The following is a 19,401-nucleotide window of genomic DNA, read 5'->3' on the forward strand; positions in this document are numbered from 1 at the left end:
GAACCCGAGCAATTGCACTGTAGGCTATGCGTGACTGAACCCGAGCGATCGATCGATGGCTGTTAACTGAACCCGATCGAGTGATTCCTTCGCTACCGCTGCTAACTGAAGCCGATCGATTGGATGAACAGTGAGCGTTGCGGGGGGGTGTTGGATGAACAGTGAGCGGTGGCGTTGCCTCTGGATGAACAGGACCCCGTGGTGTGGTGGAGGGCTGGATGAACAGTAAACGGTGGAGGGGTGCCCGTGGAGGGGTGGTTGAATAGGACCCCGTGGTGTGGAGGGCTGGATGAACAATAGACGGTGGAGGGGTGCCCGTGGAGGGGTGGTTGAATAGTAGCCGGTGGAGTAGCGTGCAGTGGAGGTTGGATGAACAGGAGCCCGTGGAGGCTGGAGGAGGTTGACGGTGGAGATGAACAGTATCCCATGGAGTCCTGTTTTGCGGTACGCCACACCCCTCCCGATGAACAAGACCCCTGTTTCGACCGTAGGAGGTCCGTTTCGTCCATTTTGCGGTACGCCACACCCCTCTCGATCAACAGGACCCCCGTTTCGACCGTAGGAGGTCCGTTTCCTCCGTTTTGTGGTACGCCAGACCCCTCCCAATCAACAGGACCCCGTTCTGAACGTAGGAGGTCTGTTTCCTCCGTTATGCGGTACGCCAGGCCTCGTTTCCATCGCCTGTTCCGTCCAAGCCCTCCCGATGAACACGGCCACGCATTCCGTTCCGACCCAGCCGGTTGGCTCCCACGTGTTCCATTGCCCCCCGATGAACACGACGCATTCCGTTGCCTCCCCATGAACACGACGCATTCCGTTGCCTCCCCATGAACATAACGACGACGTTGTTTCTCCGTTCCGACCCAGCCATGTACACGAGCCCTGGCCCGTACGTATGCGTGAGTAGGCGTTCGAGACCCCTCCCGTATGTACACATACGTGGCCGTATTTTCTTTCTTGCACCCTGGCCAATGTACGTACGTGTACATGCTACGTGCGCGCCTCTACTATGACACATACGCGCCTCTACTACGACACGTGCGCGCCTCTACATCCACCAGTATATATGTACATACACGTTCGCGACCAGAATGACAACGCTACGTACACTTCAACCAGGTGGGTCCCGACTGTCATGCACTTCCTTGCGTGCGAAGATGTAGCTGGTTGGTCCCAACAGTCAGGGGGGAAACGCTTTTTTCACGAAATATGGTGGCCCGTCTGGTGGGTCCCCGCTGTCAGGTGGAGGAATAATTATTTTGCACATAATAAGGAGGCACTTCCTTGCTACGGCCGTGGACCCAGCTGTCACCCTCTCCACGTACAGTCCATGTCCAATGGAAGCCGTTCCTTGACCATGTTGACCACGCCGTGCCGAGAGCACCAAGGCGGTGGACGACGGCGAGGCCTAGGAAGGGTATGACACGGAGCCGGGGAAGACGCGGCAGTGGATGCCCATGGGTAGAGGAGTACGAGGGTTCATTGGTTCGATGCGGTGTGAGGCTACCATCGCCGCAAAATAACAGGGGGTGTGGGTGAGTAGAGGGATGGACTGGCCAGCGGTGGGACTAGTAGGGGGTGGTGAGGCCTCCGCCGCATCGCAGCCGGCCACGGGAGGCAGGAGCACGAGGCACGACCGGCGCTGGTTTTAGCGACTGGAGCAAGAAGACCAGAGGTTGAAGAAGCACTACGGCCGTTGGATGGACATCGTATGGTCACTGGAGCTATAATCGTGCATATTGACTAAGTTGACAAAGCCCTCCGTCCCCGTCAACTTAGTAGGCCCACAAGTCAGCCTGCCACTATACTGGGTCCCACCTAACAGGGGGAGTATTCATTTTTTGTGCGTAATAAGGAGGCACTTCCTTGCGTGTGAAGATATAGTTGGTGGGTCCGAGATGTCTGCGGTGGTAACGTTTTTTTTGCGAAATACAGAGGCCCTTTCGGTGGGTCCTGATGTCAGGTGGAGGAATCATTATTTTGTGCGTAATAAGGAGGCATTTCCTTGCGTGCGGCCTTGGACCCAGCTGTCGGCATCTCCACGTACAGTCCACTTCAGATGCATGTCGGTCGTTGACCACATTGACCAGGCCGCATTGAGAGCACCAGGGCGGTGGACGACGGCGAGGCCTAGGAAGGGAACGACACAGAGGCAGGGAAGACTCGGCAGTTGTTTCCCACGCGGAGGGGAGTACTTCTGTACGAGGGTTTACTGGTTCGTCTGGCGTCGCCGGAGAATAACAACAGGTGTGGGTGAATAGAGGGATGGCTAGGCCAGCGATGGGAGTACGGTGGGGCGGTGAGGCCTGCGCGGCAGCAGAGCTGGCCGTGGGGAGGAGGGAGCAGGCAGTCCCGCCAGCGCTTGTTTGAGCGGCTGGAGCAGGAAGAGCAGAGATTGAAGAAGCATGACGACCGTTGGATGGACATCGTACGGTCACTAGAACTACAATCGTTCATATTGACTAAGTTGACAAAGCCCTCCGTCCCTGTCAACTTAGTAGGCCCACAAGTCAGCCTCCCACCATGGTGGGTCCCAGCTAGCAGGGGGATATTCATTTTTCTGTGCGTAATAAGGAGGCACTTCCGGTGGGTCCGAGCTGACAGTGGGGGAACGTTTTTTTTCGCGAAATACGATGGTCCGTCCGATGGGTCCCAGCAGTCAGGGGCAAACATTTTTTTCGCGAAATACGGTGGCCCGTCTGGTGGGTCCTAGCAGTCAGGGGGGAAACGTTTTTTCCATGAAATATTGGTGGCCCGTCCGGTGGGCCCCTGCTGTCAGGTGGAGGAATAATTATTTTGCGCGTAATAAGGAGGCACTTCCTTGCGGCTGCCGTGGACCCAGCTGTCAGCCTCTCCACGTACAGTACTCTTCCGATGGAAGTCGATCGTTGATCACATTGACCACGCCATGCCGAGAGCACCATGGCGGTGGACGACTGTCGGTGTCAAAACCGGCGGATCTCGGGTAGGGGGTAACAGGAGGCAAGGGACACGAAGTTTTACCCAGGTTCGGGCCCTCTTGATGGGGGTAAAACCCTACGTCCTGCTTGATTAATATTGATGATATGGGTAGTACAAGAGTAGATCTACCACAAGATCAGACGCTAAACCCTAGAAGCTAGCCTATGGTATGATTGTTCTGTATGTTGTCCTACGGACTAAAACCCTCCGGTTTATATAGACACCGGAGAGGGTTAGGGTTACACAAAGTCGGTTACAATGGTAGGAGATCTACATATCCGTATCGCCAAGCTTGCCCTCCACGCCAAGGAAAGTCCCTTCCGGACACAGGACAAAGTCTTCAATCTTGTATCTTCATAGTCTAGGAGTCCGGCCGAAGGTATAGTCCGGCTATCCGGACACCCCCTAATCCAGGACTCCCTCAGTAGCCCCTGAACCAGGCTTCAATGACGACGAGTCCGGTGCGCAGATTGTCTTCGGCATTGCAAGGCGGGTTCCTCCTCCAAGTACTTCATAGAAGATTTTGAACACAAAGATAGTGGCCGGCTCTGCAAAATAAGTTTCCACATATTGCCATAGAGAGAATAGTATTTACACAAATCTAATCTGCTGACGTATTCCGTAGTGTGACACACCACGGCCAAGCCTTTATCCGAATCGTTTTATTATCCCACCTCGGCGCGTCATGCGACGCGGTTTCCTTGGCACATCTTGTTAAAGCAGAGATCGTGTCCCCTTATTCCGGGATTCTCATCAATACGGGCGTGGGTAACCCAACCGCGCCATTGATTACGGCACTTGGAGATAAGCGAGTTTTACCAGGCTGGTGGGGACATGTAGTTGCGTCCACCCATATAAGGGGATAAGGATCCACCTTTTCACCTACGCCTTCCTCCTCCTCTGCCTATCCATTCTCGCTCACTCGAGCTCCAGCACCCAAGTCCGCACTCCCCACCTCAACCTTATCCAGCCATGTCCGGAGCGGGAGGCTAGTGGATGGTCTCCTCCGTCACGGAGGGGCACATCAAAAAAGTGAGGAAGGCCGGATACTTGTCTAACGACATCGCGCACCGGCTTCCCGAAGAGGGGCAGCTCCTCTCCACCCCAAGGCCCCATGAGAGGGTAGTGTTCCTTCCCCACTTCCTCTGCGGACTGGGCTTTCCTATCCACCCATTCGTCCGGGAACTCATGTTCTACTATGGCCTGGATTTCCATGATCTAGCCCCGAATTTCATCCTCAACATCTCAGCGTTTATCATCGTGTGCGAGGCTTTCCTCTGCATCCGCCCCCATTTCGGCCTATGGCTCAAGACTTTCAACATCAAGCCGAAGGTGGTGCGTGGCAACCAGGCGGAGTGCGGAGGCGCCATGGTGGGCAAGATGCCCAACGTCTTAGCTCGAGGGCTCCTATGTGGAGACCCTGAAGGGGTGGCAATCGGGGTGGTTTTACATCACCGAGCCACGCGACCCTGAGTTGGTCGCAGCCCCCGAGTTCCGGTCCGGACCCCCGATGCGGCTCACGTCCTGGAAAGAGACGGGCCTGTCATGGGGCAGCAAAGGAGAGGTGACTGGACTGCAAACATGCATCCAAACCCTGGTGGACAAGAAGCTCAAGCTTGTCAATGTAGTCCAGGTTATGCTCATCCGCCTGATCCTCCCGTGTCAACAACGGGCCTTAAATCTGTGGGAGTTCAACCCGGCGCGGCACCGAACTCTGAGCAGGCTCTTCGACATGACATACGAAGATGCCTGGAAGGTGCTTTTCAAGGGCGCCGAGGCTCCCGCATCCGCTACCGAGGATCGCGGATTCAGCGCGCAGCGTCACGCTAGTGTGGTAAGTTGTTTGTACCTTTTACAGGGTATTGGTTTTTCATAGTTTAACTCTATGCGGGATCTAAGCTCCCTTACCTTTGATAGGTTTGGCAGGCGAAGTCTGGATAGATCAACTGTCCAGCTCCTTTGCCCGAAGACCCAGCCGATGCCCGCTTGGCGAAGCTGCTGGTTCCGGCACCCCATGTGGTGCCGGAGAAGAAGGCCACGAAGAAGGCCACGGGGACTCGAAAGAGTGCCCGGCTCCAGGAGGTGTCGGGTTCATCATCCGACGACTCCAAGGCGCATTCCTCCCGTGAAGACGAGGAGGAGGAAGAAGAGACCTATCCCCCCCCCACAGCAGGAGGAGAGGAGAAAAGGAAGGACGCCCTCACTGGGGAGGCCGAAGGGTCCAAGAAAGGGAGAACCCTTCCCCCGGACTACTCCACCGACGCCGACGACAGCGGAGAAGAGTCGCCGCTCAGGGCCAAGCCCCTGGCGAAATCGTAAGTATCCGGATACCAGAGTAATTCATAGTATTCCTTTATTGCACAACTTTCCCTTATGTCGAATATGATTATGTAGCCCACCCAAAGACCGTCTCGACGCGACGTCGAGCGGTTCACTGGACTCGTCGGATGTGAATTCGCTTCCGACGGCCTCCTCCCCCCGCCCTACGGACGACGCCAAAGTGTTGTCCCAACAGGGTCCAAGCCAGGAGGAGGTGGTCCTGGAGGCGCCGCAAGGAGACCTCCCGGACTACAGGAGTAAAGGGGATAAACCCCCCCCCCCAAGGCTCCAAGTCCGGCTCTAGGCCGGACACTGCTCCGGAAACTTCAAATGTTCCAGAGTGCGGCAGGGGACCTCCTTCCAAGAGGAGCAAGCCCACCGTGCCGGTGACCCCCGTCCAACCGGAGGCGCCGGACAATCTGTTGGAGGTGCTCAAAGGCGCCTCCATCGACGAGGAGCACCGCACCATTATGAGTGCGGTGGTCCAAAAGGTTCAGTCCGCTAAGAGCGGACTGACTGAAGCTTGTACTAGCCTTTTAACAGGCTTTGAGGTATGTAAAGAATGTGTAAATAATATTACCGCATAGACAGTAGCCCCTGATGCTCTGTTTGGCGTTCGGGAAGAAAAGCCGAATAGAGGATCAAGTAAAATTCACAGGAGTCTAACAAAAAGGAGTCAATATGCGTATGCAGGCTTCTCTGCTGGCGTCCGCCGCACTGACTGCGGAAGTGGACACGCTAAAGCAGAACCTCGAGCAGTCCGAGCAAGAGCTCGGGCGTGCCAAGAAGCAGCTCGAGGACAATGATGGTAAGAAATACCTTGTTTAAGTATATATATAAAAAAGTGCAATTGCAAAAAATGACAGGAGTATCGTGGCTATTGTAGGGGCCACGTCTGAGGTGGTTGTTGGAAATGTGCCCTAGAGGCAATAATAAAAGTATTATTATTATATTTCTTTGTTCATGATAATTGTCTTTATTCATGCTATAACTGTATTATCCGGAAATCGTAATACACGTGTGAATACATAGACCATAATATGTCCCTAGTAAGCCTCTAGTTGACTAGCTCGTTGATCAACAGATAGTCATGGTTTCCTGGCTACGGACATTGGATGTCATTGATAACGGGATCACATCATTAGGAGAATGATGTGATGGACAAGACCTAATCCTAAGCATAGCACAAGATCGTGTAGTTCGTTTGCTAGAGCTTTTCCAATGTCAAGTATCTTTTCCTTTGACCATGAGATCGTGTAACTCCCGGATACCGTAAGAGTGCTTTGGGTGTATCAAACATCACAACGTAACTGGGTGACTATAAAGGTGCACTACAGGTATTTCCGAAAGTGTCTATTGGGTTGACATAGATCGAGACTGGGATTTGTCACTCCATATAACGGAGAGGTATCACTTGGCCCACTCGGTAATGCATCATCATTATGAGCTCAAGGTGACCAAGTGGTTGATCACGGGATCATGCATTATGGTACGAGTAAAGTGACTTGCCTGTAACGAGACTGAACAAGGTATTGGGATACCGACGATCGAGTCTCGGGCAAGTAACATACCGATTGACAAAGGGAATTGTATACGGGGTTGTTTAATCCTCGACATCGTGGTTCATCCGATGAGATCATCGTGGAGCATGTGGGAGACAACATGGGTATCCAGATCCCGCTGTTGGTTATTGACCGGAGAGTCGTCCCGGTCATGTCTGCATGTCTCCCGAACCCGTAGGGTCTACACACTTAAGGTTCGGTGACGCTAGGGTTGTGAAGATATGTGTATGCAGTAACCCGAATGTTGTTCGGGGTCCCGGATGAGATCCCGGACGTCACGAGGAGTTCCGGAATGGTCCGGAGGTAAAGAATTATATATAGGAAGTGCTGCTTCGGCCATCGGGACAAGTTTCGGGGTTATCGGTATTGTATCGGGACCACCGGAAGGGGTCCCGGGGGCCCACCGGGTGGGGCCACCTGTCCCGGGGGGCCACATGGGCTATAGGGGGTGCGCCTTGGCCTAGATGGGCCAAGGGCACCAGCCCCAAAAGCCCATGCGCCTAGGGTTCCACTTAAGGGAAGAGTCCCAATGGTGGAAGGCACCTCTAGGTGCCTTGGGGGGGAGGGAAACCTCCCCTTGGCTGCCGCACCTAGGAGATTGGATCTCCTAGGCTGGCGCACCACCCCCCTTGGCCCTCCTATATATAGTTGAGGAGAGGGAGGACTTCATACCTCAGCCTTTGGTGCTTCCCTCTCCCTTGTTACATCTCTCCCTCGTAGTACACGGCGAAGCCCTGCTACTGTGACGCCCTGCATCCACCACCACGCCGTCGTGCTGCTGGATCTTCATCAACCTCTCCTCCCCCCTTGCTGGATCAAGAAAGGAGGAGACGTCATCCGCTCCGTACGTGTGTTGAACGCGGAGGTACCATCCGTTCGGTGCTAGGATCTCCGGTGATGTAAATCACGTCGTGTTCGACTACATCAACCCCGTTCTTCGAACGCTTCCGCTCGCGATCTACAAAGGTATGTAGATGCATCTAATCACTCGTTTCAAGATGAACTCCTAGATGGATCTTGGTGAAACGAGTAGGAAAAATTTTGTTTTCTGCAACGTTCCCCAACAGTGGCATCATGAGCTAGGTCTATGCGTAGTTCTCTTGCGCGAGTAGAACACAATTTGTTGTGGGCGTAGATGTTGTCAACTTTCTTGCCGCTACTAGTCTTATCTTGCTTCAACGGTATTGTGGGATGAAGCGGCCCGGACCAACCTTACACGTATGCTTACGTGAGACCGGTTCCACCGACTAACATGCACAAGTTGCATAAGGTGGCTGGCGGGTGTCTGTCTCTCCTACTTTAGTTGGAGCAGATTCGATGAACAAGGTCCTTATGAAGGGTAAATAGAAGTTGACAAATCACGTTGTGGCTTTCACGTAGGTAAGAAAACGTTCTTGTTAGAACCCTACTTATGCCACGTAAAACCTGCAACAACAATTAGAGGACGTCTCACTTGTTTTTGCAGCAAGTGCTTTGTGATATGATATGGCCAAAGTTGTGATGAATGATGAATGATCTATATGTGATGTATGAGATGTTCATGCTATTGTAAAAGGAATCACAACTTACATGTCGATGAGTATGACGGTGACAGGATGATCATGGAGCCCCAAGATGGAGATCAAAGGAGCTATGTGATATTGGCCATATCATGTCACTATTATTATTTGATTGCATGTGATGTTTATCATGTTTTGCATCTTGTTTACTTAGAACGACGGTAGTAAATAAGACGATCCCTTACAACAATTTCAAGAAGTGTTCTCCCCTAACTGTGCACCGTTGCTACAGTTCGTCGTTTCGAAGCACCACGTGTTAATCGGGTGTGATAGATCCTTACGTTCACATACAATAGGTGTAAGACAGTTTTACACATGCAAAAACACTTAGGGTTAACTTGACGAGCCTAGCATGTACAGACATGGCCTCGGAACACAGAGACCGAAAGGTCGAACACGAGTCATATGGAAGATACGATCAACATGAAGATGTTCACCGGCAATGACTAGTCTGTCTCACGTGTTAATCGGACACGGCCTAGTCGACTCGGATCGTGTAACACTTAGATGACCAGAGGGATGTCTAATCTGAGTGGGAGTTCATTAATAATTTGATTAGATGAACTTAATTATCATGAACTTAGTCTAAAATCTTTACAATATGTCTTGTAGATCAAATGGCCAATGTCGTATTCAATTTCAACGCGTTCCTAGAGAAAACCAAGCTGAAAGACGATGGCAGCAACTATACGGACTGGGTCCGGAACCTGAGGATCATCCTCATAGCTGCCAAGAAAGATTATGTCCTACAAGCACCGCTAGGTGATCCACCCGTCCCACAGAACCAAGACGCTATGAACGCTTGGCAGACACGTACTGATGACTACTCCCTCGTTCAGTGCGGCATGCTTTACAGCTTAGAGCCGGGGCTCCAAAAGCATTTTGAGAGACATGGAGCATATGAGATGTTCGAAGAGCTAAAAATGGTTTTTCAAGCTCATGCCCGGATCGAGAGATATGAAGTCTCCGATAAGTTCTTCAGCTAGAAGATGGAGGAAAATAGTTCTGTCAGTGAGCACATACTCACTATGTCTGGGTTACATAACCGCTTGACTCAGCTGGGAGTTAATCTCCCGGATGACGCGGTCATTGATAGAATCCTCCAGTCGCTTCCACCAAGCTACAAGAGCTTTGTGATGAACTTCAATATGCAGGGGATGGTAAAGACCATTCCTGAAGTATTTGCTATGCTGAAATCAGCAGAGGTAGAAGTCAAGAAGGAACATCAAGTGTTGATGATGAATAAAACCACTAAGTTCAAGAAGGGCAAGGGTAAAAAGAACTTCAAAAAGGACGGCAAGGAAGTTTCTGCGCCCGGCAAGCAAGCTGTCGGGAAGAAGTCAAAGAATGGACCCAAGCCTGAGACAGAGTGCTTTTATTGCAAAGGGAAGGGTCACTGGAAGCGGAACTGCCCCAAATACTTAGCGGACAAGAAGGCCGGCAACACCAAAGGTATATTTGATATACATGTAATTGATGTGTACCTTACCAGTGCTCGTAGTAACTCCTGGGTATTTGATACCGGTGCCATTGCTCATATTTGTAAGTCACAACAGGAGCTGCGGAACAAACGGAGACTGGCGAAGGACGAGGTGACGATGCGCGTCGGGAATGGTTCCAAGGTCGATGTGATCACCGTCGGCACGCTACCTCTACATTTACCTACGGGATTAGTTATAAACCTCAATAATTGTTATTTAGTGCCATGTTTGAGCATGAGCATTGTATCAGGATCTCATTTAATACGAGATGGCTACTCATTTAAATCCGAGAATAATGGTTGTTCTATTTATATGAGAGATATGTTTTATGGTCATCCTCCGATAGTCAATGGTTTATTCTTAATGAATCTCGAGCGTATTACTACACATATTCATAGTGTGAGTACCAAAAGATGTAAGGTTGATAATGATAGTCCCACATACTTGTGGCACTGCCGCCTTGGTCACATAGGTGTCAAACGCATGAAGAAGCTCCATGCAGATGGACTTTTAGAGTCTCTTGATTATGAATCATTTGACACGTGCGAACCATGCCTCATGGGAAAAATGACCAAGAATCCGTTCTCAGGAACAATGGCGCGAGCAACCAACTTATTGGAAATCATACATACTGATGTGTGCGGTCCAATGAGTGTTGAGGCTCGCGGTGGCTACCATTATTTTCTCACCCTCACTGATGACTTGAGTAGATATGGGTATGTCTACTTAATGAAACACAAGTCTGAAACCTTTGAAAAGTTCAAGGAATTTCAGAGTGAGGTTGAGAATCAACGTGACAGGAAAATCAAGTTTCTACGATCAGATCGTGGAGGAGAATACTTGAGTCACAAATTTGGCACACACTTAAGAAAATATGGAATAGTTTCACAACTCACGCCGCCTGTAACACCTCAGCGTAATGGTGTGTCCGAACGTCGTAATCGCACTCTATTAGATATGGTACGATCTATGATGTCTCTTACCGATTTACCGCTATCTTTTTGGGGCTATGCTTTAGAGACTGCCGCATTCACTTTAAATAGGGCTCCGTCGAAATCCGTTGAGATGACACCGTATGAATTATGGTTTGGGAAGAAACCTAAGCTGTCGTTTCTAAAAGTTTGGGGATGCGATGCTTATGTCAGGAAACTTCAACCTGAAAAGCTCGAACCCAAGTCGGAAAAAAGCGTCTTCATAGGATACCCTAAAGAAACTGCTGGGTATACCTTCTACCTCAGATCCGAAGGCAAGATCTTTATTGCCAGGAATGGATCCTTTCTAGAGAAAGAGTTTCTCTCGAAAGAAGTAAGTGGGAGGAAAGTAGAACTTGATGAAGTATTGCCTCTTGAACCGGCAAATGGCACAACTCAAGAAAATGTTCCTGAGGTGCCTGCACCGACTAGAGAGGAAGTTATTCATGATGATCAAGATACTTCTGATCAAGCTCCTACTGAAATTCGAAGGTCCACAAGAACACGTTCCGCACCAGAGTGGTACGGCAACCCTGTCTTGGAAATCATGTTGTTAGACAACGGTGAACCTTCGAACTATGAAGAAGCGATGGCGGGAGCGGATTCCGACAAATGGCTAGAAGCCATGAAATCCGAGATAGGATCCATGTATGAAAACGAAGTATGGACTTTGACTGACTTGCCCGTTGAACGGCGAGCCATAGAAAATAAATGGATCTTTAAGAAGAAGACAGACGCGGATGGTAATGTGACCATCTATAAAGCTCGGCTTGTCGCTAAGGGTTATCGACAAGTTCAAGGGGTTGACTACGGTGAGACTTTCTCACCGGTAGCGAAGCTAAAGTCCGTCCGAATCATGTTAGCAATTGCCGCATTCTACGATTATGAAATATGGCAAATGGACGTCAAAACGGCATTCCTTAATGGTTTCCTTAAGGAAGAATTGTATATGATGCAGCCGGAAGGTTTTGTCGATCCTAAGAATGCTGACAAGGTGTGCAAGCTCCAACGCTCGATTTATGGGCTGGTGCAAGCATCTCGGAGTTGGAACATTCGCTTTGATGAGATGATCAAAGCGTTTGGGTTTACGCAGACTTATGGAGAAGCCTGCGTTTACAAGAAAGTGAGTGGGAGCTCTGTAGCATTTCTCATATTATATGTAGATGACATACTATTGATGGGAAATGATATAGAACTCTTGGACAGCATCAAGGCCTACTTGAATAAGAGTTTTTCAATGAAGGACCTTGGAGAAGCTGCTTATATATTAGGCATCAAAATCTATAGAGATAGATCGAGACGCCTCATAGGTCTTTCACAAAGCACATACCTTGATAAGATATTGAAGAAGTTCAAAATGGATCAATCTAAGAAGGGGTTCTTGCCTGTGTTACAAGGTATGAAATTGAGCTCAGCTCAATGTCCGACCACGGCAGAAGATATAGAAGAGATGAGCATCATCCCCTATGCATCAGCCATAGGTTCTATTATGTATGCCATGCTGTGTACCAGGCCTAATGTAAACCTTGCCGTAAGTTTGGTAGGAAGGTACCAAAGTAATCCCGGCAAGGAACACTGGACAGCGGTCAAGAATATCCTGAAGTACCTGAAAAGGACTAAGGAAATGTTTCTCGTTTATGGAGGTGACGAAGAGCTCGTCGTAAAGGGTTACGTCGACGCTAGCTTCGACACAGATCTGGATGACTCTAAGTCACAAACCGGATACGCGTATATGTTGAATGGTGGAGCAGTGAGCTGGTGCAGCTGCAAGCAGAGCGTCGTGGCGGGATCTACATGTGAAGCGGAGTACATGGCAGCCTCGGAGGCAGCACATGAAGCAATATGGGTGAAGGAGTTCATCACCGACCTAGGAGTCATACCCAATGCGTCGGGGCCAATCAAACTCTTTTGTGACAACACTGGGGCTATTGCACTTGCCAAGGAGCCCAGGTTTCACAAGAAGACAAGGCACATCAAGCGTCGCTTCAACTCCATTCGTGAAAATGTTCAAGATGGAGACATAGAGATTTGTAAAGTACATACGGACCTGAATATAGCAGATCCATTGACTAAACCTCTCCCTAGGGCAAAACATGATCAACACCAGAATTCCATGGGTGTTCGATTCATCACAATGTAACTAGATTATTGACTCTAGTGCAAGTGGGAGACTGTTGGAAATGTGCCCTAGAGGCAATAATAAAAGTATTATTATTATATTTCTTTGTTCATGATAATTGTCTTTATTCATGCTATAACTGTATTATCCGGAAATCGTAATACACGTGTGAATACATAGACCATAATATGTCCCTAGTAAGCCTCTAGTTGACTAGCTCGTTGATCAACAGATAGTCATGGTTTCCTGGCTATGGAAATTGGATGTCATTGATAACGGGATCACATCATTAGGAGAATGATGTGATGGACAAGACCTAATCCTAAGCATAGCACAAGATCGTGTAGTTCGTTTGCTAGAGCTTTTCCAATGTCAAGTATCTTTTCCTTTGACCATGAGATCGTGTAACTCCCGGATACCGTAAGAGTGCTTTGGGTGTATCAAACGTCACAACGTAACTGGGTGACTATAAAGGTGCACTACAGGTATTTCCGAAAGTGTCTGTTGGTTTGACACGGATCGAGACTGGGATTTGTCACTCCATATAATGGAGAGGTATCACTGGGCCCACTCGGTAATGCATCATCATTATGAGCTCAAGGTGACCAAGTGGTTGATCACGGGATCATGCATTACGGTACGAGTAAAGTGACTTGCCGGTAACGAGACTGAACAAGGTATTGGGATACCGACGATCGAGTCTCGGGCAAGTAACATACCGATTGACAAAGGGAATTGTATACGGGGTTGTTTAATCCACGACATCGTGGTTCATCCGATGAGATCATCATGGAGCATGTGGGAGCCAACATGGGTATCCAGATCCCGCTGTTGGTTATTGACCGGAGAGTCGTCCCGGTCATGTCTGCATGTCTCCCGAACCCGTAGGGTCTGCACACTTAAGGTTCGGTGACGCTAGGGTTGTGAAGATATGTGTATGCAGTAACCCGAATGTTGTTCGGAGTCCCGGATGAGATCCCGGACGTCACGAGGAGTTCCGGAATGGTCCGGAGGTAAAGAATTATATATAGGAAGTGCTGCTTCGGCCATCGGGACAAGTTTCGGGGTTATCGGTATTGTATCGGGACCACCGGAAGGGGTCTCGGGGGCCCACCGGGTGGGGCCACCTGTCCCGGGGGGCCACATGGGCTATAGGGGGTGCGCCTTGGCCTAGATGGGCCAAGGGCACCAGCCCCAAAAGCCCATGCGCCTAGGGTTCCACTTAAGGGAAGAGTCCCAATGGTGGAAGGCACCTCTAGGTGCCTTGGGGGGGAGGGAAACCTCCCCTTGGCTGCTGCACCTAGGAGATTGGATCTCCTAGGCTGGCGCACCACCCCCCTTGTCCCTCCTATATATAGTTGAGGAGAGGGAGGACTTCATACCTCAGCCTTTGGTGCTTCCCTCTCCCTTGTTACATCTCTCCCTCGTAGTACACGGCGAAGCCCTGCTACTGTGACGCCCTGCATCCACCACCACGCCGTCGTGCTGCTGGATCTTCATCAACCTCTCCTCCCCCCTTGCTGGATCAAGAAAGGAGGAGACGTCATCCGCTCCGTACGTGTGTTGAACGCGGAGGTACCGTCCGTTCGGTGCTAGGATCTCCGGTGATTTGAATCACGTCGTGTTCGACTACATCAACCCCGTTCTTCGAACGCTTCCGCTCGCGATCTACAAAGGTATGTAGATGCATCTAATCACTCATTGCTAGATGAACTCCTAGATGGATCTTGTTGAAACGAGTAGGAAATTTTTTTTTTTCTGCAACGTTCCCCAACAGTGGTGACCCTTAAGCAAGCGCTGGTCGAGGCCGAGAAGAGGGCGGCCACGGAGCACATCGAGCGGGAGAAGTATGAGGCCCAGGTTGGCAAGGTGCGGCAAGAGCTCCAGGCTCTCATGAAAAAACATGAGAGTTTGGAGCTTGACTCAAAGATGCGAGCGTCCGAGCTTGCGGTGGCTATTAAAGATGTCAAGTCTGCCAAGGCCGAATCCCAGAAGACCCTCCAGGAGTTGGATGCGGTGAAAAAGATTGCGGTGGGTAAGGCATTCTTTATGCAAAGTAAACATGTAAATGTGAGTTACTTGTTACTTACCCGAATCCGGAGTTCTCTAGGAGCCTTCGCGGATCTTCCCCGTAGCGTGTCCGATGCTGCCGCATTCTATCGAGCCGAGGAGGGCAGGTCGACAGAGAAGGTGTTCTGGTCTCGGTATGCTGAGGCCGGACACCCCGTGCCCCTGAGCGACCAGCTGAAGCAACTGGTCGAGCTCCACAAGGCGGCCGAGCAGGCCATGAAGGGCCTCATAGTCCGGCTGTGGCCTGGAGAGGCTCTGCCTGGGAGCTATTTCGGGCTGGTGCAGCGGCTGGTGGGGGCCTGTCCAAGGCTCGAAGTCATCAAGCGCTCCGTCTGCATTGAAGGTGCCCGTAGGGCCCTTGCCCATGCTAAGGTGCACTGGGGCAAGCTCGATGCAGAGAAGCTTGTGAAGGACGGGCCACCGCCGGGGAAAGAGCATCGCAAGCCCGAGAATTATTATAAGGATGTTGTGAAGGGTGCCTGCCTTATGGCGGATGAATGTTCCAGGGATGTAATTTTTGAGTAAAACTCGCTCGTTTTGTCCTGTGCGCTGAAAACTTGTTCATATGCGCTGAGCAATGCTATTGGAATTTAAAATATTACCTTCTGTGCGGCTGTTTATCAATTCTGAGGGATGGCGAGTCGTCGGTTTCTGCCCCCGTGCCGCTAGTGCTGGGGTGTTCGGGGATAAACCTGAGCGCTCTTTTTCCCATGTTTGGGTCCTTCGAGGGAGGCGCTCAGCACAACGAACAAGGCAATCGGACTATGATGCGTGAGCACTCTCACTTAGCCATAGAATTCTATAATTTTATATTTCGGCGAAGCCCCTGGTATTCGAAAGACCGAGTTCGGGGCGCTATCCACGCCTTGGCCGGACAGAGTCGGCTCCTCGCTCTAAGCGGCATAAGTCTTTAGGGACTCGAAAAACCTCTCGAATAGCGACCAGCTCTCGCTTCATCATGACAGTCAGTTTTAGCTTTCTCTACTGAGGTGCTCGACCCAGCTCAACTGGGGCACAATCGCAGTAGTTCTCCTAGTGCTACCTTAGCCGATATAACAGAACGTAAGGCACCAAAACATAGGAGCCAGGCAAACCCAACTATTGACCCAAGACATGATTCGGAGCCGATGCATATAATGCTATAAGTTCGGGGTGGCGCACTTGTTAAAGTATTTGGACTTCTCACACCATATTAAGGGGTACTAAAGCCCCTGGCGTATTTTGGCCGTACCAAAGTGTACGGGTGCAACATGTCATTATGGAACATATATTTGTGGAAAAAAGGTAATGCAAAAATAGACAGAATCTATGCATTGTTTATTAAAAAGGGCTGCGATCAAAGCAGAACGATACAAATAATGAGATAAGCAAAAGGTTGGACTATTTAACATGTCCGTTCCAGGGGCAGGCTGTGGAATGGTATGCCAAAGAGGTATACTGCTCGTGATAGGGACCACCTAGGAGTTCCGTAATGCGGCATGGCTTGTCTGCTTGCCTGGTTCTTGCATCGTTTGTGCGGCAATTGAACTGCCGAACAGGCCTTCCGAAGAATGGAGTCCTGAAAGTAAGAGAAAATTAAAAAAATCGGCAGCCCCTGGTGCGATTTAAGCCGTGTTTCGGGCGTGCCGTGATGGTGCCCCTCCCCCTGTACCCATGGTATTTCTAGAGCGTAGTTATGTACGCGAAGCACTGGCGTCGCATTTTTGGGAGGGCTAGGGTTGGGTCCGCATTGCTACGCCTGCTCGGAACGTGCCAGGCGGTCTTGTTGTAGGTTACTCCGGGAGCGCTTGACGGTGTCCAGACGTTTAATGGCCGGACGGGAGAACTGCCTGGAGAGGCTACTTTGTACTTCCGCTGCAAGGGGTGCCGTGTGCTCCTCCGTTCGGAGAGAGCGTTCGGTGTTTCCATTGACCATAATTACTCCTCGAGGGCCTGGCATCTTGAGCTTAAGGTATGCGTAGTGCGGTACCGCGTTGAACTTGGCGAATGCGGTTCGCCCGAGCTGTGCGTGATAGCCACTACGGAAAGGGACTGTGTCGAAGATTAACTCCTCGCTTCGAAAATTATCCGGAGATCCGAAGACCAGTTCAAGTGTGACTGAGCCTGTACAGTTGGCCTCTACACCTGGTATTACGCCTTTAAAGGTCATTTTGGTGGGCTTAATCCTCGAGGGATCTATGCCCATTTTCCGCACTGTATCCTGGTAAAGCAGGTTCAGGCTGCTTCCGCCGTCCATAAGGACTCTAGTGAGATGAAATCCGTTAATAATTGGGTCTAGAACCAATGCAGCGAATCCGCCATGACGGGTGCCAGTGGGATGGTCCCTTCGATCAAAAGTGATCGAGCAGGAGGACCATGGGTTGAACTTTGGGGTGACTGGCTCTACCGCGTATACGTCCCTTAACGCGCGCTTCCGCTCCCTCTTGGGGATGTGAGTTGCGTATATCATGTTCACCGTCCGCACTTGTGGGGGAAAACCCTTCTGTCCACTGCTGTTCGGCGGCCGAGGCTCTTCGTCGTCATCGCTATGCAGCCCCTTGTCGGTATTTTCGGCATTTAACTTGCCTGCCTGCTTGAACACCCAACAATCCCTGTTGGTGTAATTGGCCGGCTTTTCGGGGGTGCCATGTATCTGGCATAAGCGGTCGAGTATTCGGTCCAAACTGGACAGGCCCCTAGGATTTCTTTTGAATGCCTTTTTCCGCTGACCGGATTTATAGCCTCTGAATACGGCATTAACTATCGTATCCTCAGCATTGTCGCCGTTAATGCGGCGCTTCTGCTTGTTGCGACGCGACCTGCCACTACTGTCCCTAGTATCCGAATTACCAGGGTTCTTGGTCATATTATTACTACGAGCAAGCCAGCTGTCTTCTCCCACGCAAAAGCGGGTCATGAGTGTCATGAGTGCTGCCATAGATTTCGGCTTTTCCTGTCCAAGGTGCCGGGCAAGCCACTCGTCACGGATATTGTGCTTGAAGGCTGCTAGGGCCTCTGCGTCCGGACAGTCGACTATTTGATTTTTCTTTGTTAGGAACCGTGTCCAGAATTGCCTGGCCGATTCCTCTGGCTGCTGAATTACGTGACTTAGGTCGTCGGCGTCTAGGGGTCGCACATACGTGCCCTGGAAATTGTCGAGGAATGCGGCTTCCAGGCCCTCCCAACAACTGATTGATCCTGTTGGCAAGCTGTTAAGCCAATGCCGAGTTGGTCCTTTAACCTTGAGTGGGAGGTATTTGATGGCGTGGAAATCATCGCCGCAGGCCATGTGGATATGAAGGAGATAATCCTCGATCCATACCGCAGGATCTGTTGTGCCATCATATGATTCGATGTTTACGGGTTTGAAACCCTCGGGGATTTGATGATCCATTACTTCATTTGTGAAGCATAGTTGGTGTGCAGCGCCTCTGTACTGGGCTATATCACGACGTAGCTCCAATGAGCTTTGTCTACTGTGTTCGACCCTACCGGATTTGTGTCCAGCGTGACGGTTACCGTTTCGAGTCGTGGGGTGCCCACGCGATCCGTAGATCGATCTTGTTTGCCTTGCCTTGTCCTCCAACACATCTTGCAGGTCAGGTGCATTTTCCCGTGCCTTGGTACGGGGTGCGGCTTGAGTGGAGGGCCGAGAGGCCTCTTTGTCGTGGCCACGAGGTGGCCGGTCGGCCGTATCAAGTGCTGGTGATGTAGGTTTAGGTGCTTCCTCCTCTAATCGGGGTAGCAACCTGCGCTTTGGGTAGCTCTTGGAGGGGCGCTCGAGTTTATGCTCTTCGGCCGCAAGGACTTCAGTCCATCTGTCGACTAGCAAATCTTGATCAGCTCTAAGCTGTTGCTATTTTTTCTTGAGGCTTCTTGCGGTGGCCATAAGCCTGCGTTGAAAACACTCTTGCTCGACGGGATCCTCTGGCAAGACGAATTCATCGTCGTCAAGGCTTGCCTCGTCTTCGGAGGGAGGCATATAATTATCGTCCTCGACCTCTCTGTCTGCCGGTTCCTCAGGAGGGCTGGCTTCTCCCTCCTCCTGTGCTGAATCTTGCTGGAGGGGGTTTTCTTCGGCACTCTCTGGAGTATTATTATCTCCCGTGCTGGAATCACTGTATTTGCTTTGGCGGGATTTTGAGCGGCGCCGCTGACGCCGGCGCTTAGGCTGTTTTTTGGAGGGGTCATCCTCCGCTGTTCCATCGCCATCTCCTTCTTTTGGGGTGTCCACCATGTATATGTCATACGACGAGGTGGCTTTCCAGGGCCCAATAGGCGCCGGTTCTTCATCGGCTCCTGCATCGACGTCCATACTGTCGATGTCTTTGAAGTCGACGTCGAGCATGTCGGTTAAATCGTCGACAGTGGCTACAAAGT

This window comes from Triticum urartu, chromosome 2A (genome assembly GCF_056163025.1).
Source record: "Triticum urartu cultivar PI428250 chromosome 2A, HENAU_Tu73, whole genome shotgun sequence".
NCBI lineage: Eukaryota > Viridiplantae > Streptophyta > Magnoliopsida > Poales > Poaceae > Triticum > Triticum urartu.